Consider the following 4296-nt stretch of genomic DNA (forward strand, 5'->3'; position numbering starts at 1 on the left):
GAATCCACCTGAAACTGTAAGTTTGTTAAGCAAAATGAAATTGTGTGAATTTATGGGGTATCTTAATATTTTCATACTTATAAACATGGTGTAATATCCAAATTAGGGTGAGGAGACCTCTCTCCTATACATTTCTTTTTAAAAAGTGTTTTATTACTTTTATTTTATGTGTATGAGCATATTGCTTGCATGTATATAAGTGCAACCATGTCATGCAATGCCCATGGAGATCATAAGAGGACATCTAGTCCTCTGGAACCAGAGTTACATATGATTATTAGTCACCATGTGAGTGCAGGGAACCATATGCCAAATAAACCCTTCTATAAATTGCCTTGGTCATGAAATTTTATCACAGCAACAGAAAATATACTTGTATGAAGAATATTAACCAACACTCTTTTTATTTAATTTTGCTATTTATATTTGAGGTTTTTTAAATAAGATGTTGTACCATATATACAGATATTAAAATATTTACCATAGTGAAGCAAAATAAGAAATATATCATTTCCTGGCTGCTACTTTTTAGAAATGAGAAGCTAAAGTGTAGTTATTTAACAACAACAACAAAACCTGTCTGAGGAAAAATTACTAACTATGCCTCATGATATGGACTAAGGCATCCTGCAGACCTGTCATCTGCACTGTATACTCATTTGTCCCTCCTACTCCCCTACTTACCCCACTCTTAGTAAGACCAAGAGAGGGTAATATTGGGTGATGAGGAAAATTAGAGTAAATTATACTTTACAAATTAAAAAATAACTTCCTTATTGAGAGCTTTCATTTGGAACCATTACTTTTCCCTGTACAAACAAACATTGCCCATTCCCTCAGTTCAGGAATGGATTTTCATTAGAGCAGATGAAGGTAGAAGTGTTTTGGTTGATGAACAGTTACATGTGCTACAGGTTTTGCAAAAGGAAACTACTGCTTCATAAGTGTTTGACTGACATTATAACATCTTTTAGGTAGTTTTCTTCTGAAAAGGTGGTATTAACAGCATCTATATAAAAACCACAAAATGAATCCAGAGGAAATAATTAAAGATCCTAGTGTTTATGTGGTACATTTTCTATGAGTCCTGGTGGAATTTGAAAACATTCACGTTTGTCAGTGTAGCAGTTTAAAAATGTATCAAACTTGCATCTAATCTCAGCTTTGAGACTCAACTCATTAGTGATTTAGTTGCCATCTAACCAAGTACAAAAATTCACAGACTGCATGAATACAGAGAAGCAATTACTTATTTAACAATGTGAAATAGTCCAGAAACTCCAAGTTAGCTGATGAAAAAGTAACAGAGTAAAAAGAAACAGCTGTTTCACTGTTTTCTTTCCAAACTGACTGGACTGACTTCAAGAACCTGTTCATATCATCACTCTACTGTGATGATAAATTTCCTTCTTGCAAAATCTTTCAAAATATATGGCAGAATTGGGAGACTCATGTCCTGGATCCCTTATTTTCTCTCTTTCTTCTTTGCTGTCCTGTTTAACAATTCAAGGTATATATACCTTGTCCTCAGAAAAAATCATCTTTGCCATTAATGACTAGTTATAATTCTACTTGTAGTTGTGGTATTGATGGAAATATCTTAACCATCCATTTAAACTTTCTTTTGGAGTTTCATGTTTCTTAGAAAATTCTGCCTTCTACAATAGAAATACCGTACATTACACTATTTATGAACCACATAAATTTATTTGTCACAGTTATGAACATTGGAAGGTCTAAGAGTAAGACATATTTGGTTTCTATATTTGGGCTTTTCCTAGCCGATGGATTCTTCACACTGTGCCATCACTCAGTCTTTTTAAAATGCAAACAAGATTCCTTACTAACACTATCCATAGGGCTCTGACCCTCATGCTCTAATTGACTCTAAATGAGCTACTTCTCACTGCTACATTGAGGACTGAGGCTATTACAGTTATAGTTTGAATCTGAAGTGTTTCCTTCCAAAAGACACAAGTATTGAAGACTTTGTCCTGTGTGGTGGTGTAATTGAGAAGTGATTAGATCATGGGTATGCTAATTATATCAATGGATTGCTCTATTAATGACTTCACAACTGAATGGGTCCTGGTGTGAAAAAATGGGTCACCTTATAGGTATGTCTTTGAATGGGGAATCCTACCTCCATTCCTTCCTTGTCTCATATTCGTTCACTGCTTTAAAGCTGCCATGGTGTAAGCATCTCTATTCCTCCAGACTCCCAGCTGTCATATTTCAGCCTCATGTAGCATCCATACCAATGATGGCAGTTACCCATGAACTGACATAAAGAGTCAAAATAAAATCTTCCCCTTAAGTGGCTTATCTCAGCTATTTTTTCAAATTCATGAAAAATGATTAAGGAAAATTCCTTCATAAATAGCATAAATTTTGTGGGTCACATTTGGATCATAGCAAAAAATGACACAGATAAATCTAGGTAGTGAAAGTGAATAGCTCTTCAAATTTATGGAATATTTTATGGACAGTATCCCTAACTTAGAAAAAATAGTATACAAATGAAACAATACTTACTGAATATTGTGCTTAATGTTTTCTATGCTTAATCAAATTTTTATAATATTTAAATAAAGTAGTTTTCAGTAACATTGCCATTTAACAGATGAGTAATCTGATACATAAAAAGGTAAGTACATATTTTGCTTACTAAACACACATGAAATAATTTTTAAAAATATTTTTTTATTTTTTATTTTATGCAAAAAGTATATTGCCTGCATATGCAGGGGCCTGAGGCCAGGGATGAGGCAAGAAGGCACCTAGAGGAAATGGCCAGGGCGTGACCAGACTTGTTTGGCGCCTAGAGGAAGTGGCTGGGGTGCAGCCAGACTTGTTTTGAAGAATTGCTAATTGGCTCCTGTCATTTCCATGCATCTTGGCAGCACGTGATCACTTTGTGAATGCTATGTTGTGCTATGGAGAGGAGACTGCATGCTCAAGTTGACCTTTAATATGATTGGACACTTGGTTGGGGAGGGGATCTTCCTTTGTGGTTTTTGCCTTCATAAGCCCTGTAACATCTGCAATAAACGAGTTCCTGCTTGACTGGCTCCCTGTCACATCTGATTGTCTCCTGGGGAGGCTGCCATAACTGGCACACGGCTTACCTCCCTTTCCCCAGCTCCTGTGTCAGGGCAGGATCCCCGACATCTGGCGCCCAACGTGGGGCTCAAAGACCACTCGGACCCGCTACGGGAGCTGATCACCGTGGCTAGTTGGGTGAGTACAGAAGGAAGTGAGACCCCAAGAGATGGGTAATGCAATGAGCAAAAGTGAGGACCTGTCGCTCACGGTGCTGAGACACATGTTGAGATCCAAGGGGTTAGAAAAGTCAGATTCCTTGTCAAAGAAGGTCTGGGAGACCATCCTTCGTCTCGTTCCCTGGCTGCCCATGATCCAGTTGTTCAAGCCTATCCCAGGTAGCCCACTGGAAAATTTGTTTGTTAATACTATTATCTCTCATAATTATTTTAAAAAAAGGAAATGAGAATGTAAAACACGCTTAAAAGAATATGGGAATGGAGATATTTTCTGAAGTAGACAGAAAAAAATGAGAAAGCCTAAGCAAGTGATGAAGGTCTGTGTAGGTTTGTTATGATACCAAAAGGATGAGACAAAAATAATATACACACAATCTTAAAATTTTTATAGTCATATTTTGGTTAACTAAGTTAAGGAACAAAATATATATCTAGTCAAGATTTATCTGAGAATATTTGGATTTTTTTACCCAAGCCTTATCTACATAGCACATGATAATTAAAAGTACCAGACTGGTGGAATTAAACTTAAACGGATGTTTAACAGCCATCATTTGAGGCCTATACTAATGTGATCAGAGAGACTTAAAGGGAAGTTTTTGCCCCTTGCTCTCCAAGATTGACTAAGTTCCAGGTGACTATGGAACATCTCTCAAAATGTCCTGTAATTATGGTGAGTCACCTGTCCTCTTGTTCAGGGGAGAACATGAAGACCCCACGAGATGTCTTTAACCAGTATCCAGTCTACAAAGAAGAAGGTCAACTCAGAGGAAACATCCCATTCATGCTTCCAAGTGAAGCCAGAAATGGATGAATAGGACCTTTGATTTATCTTCACATAGATGGAACTGGTAAAAGAAAGGAGCCAGGAACTCCTCCAAAACCCAGGTGACCCCTGAGGAACAGATCCTCAAACTACCGTAAGTGAAAATAAATAAATAAATAAATAAATAAATAAATAAATAAATAAATACTTCTCTTAAAAATAAACCTAAATGCCCTTGTTGCAAAGCCT

General features: G+C 36.6%; 1 pseudogene; it reads left to right on the forward strand.

Moving 5' to 3' along the window:
* The first annotated feature begins 3271 nt into the window (after positions 1-3271).
* The window catches only part of LOC115070685, an 8120-nt pseudogene continuing 7095 nt past the window's right edge, over positions 3272-4296 (forward strand).

Source organism: Nannospalax galili, unplaced genomic scaffold (genome assembly GCF_000622305.1).
Source record: "Nannospalax galili isolate Female #2095 unplaced genomic scaffold, S.galili_v1.0 scaffold1517, whole genome shotgun sequence".
NCBI classification, from domain to species: Eukaryota; Metazoa; Chordata; class Mammalia; order Rodentia; family Spalacidae; genus Nannospalax; species Nannospalax galili.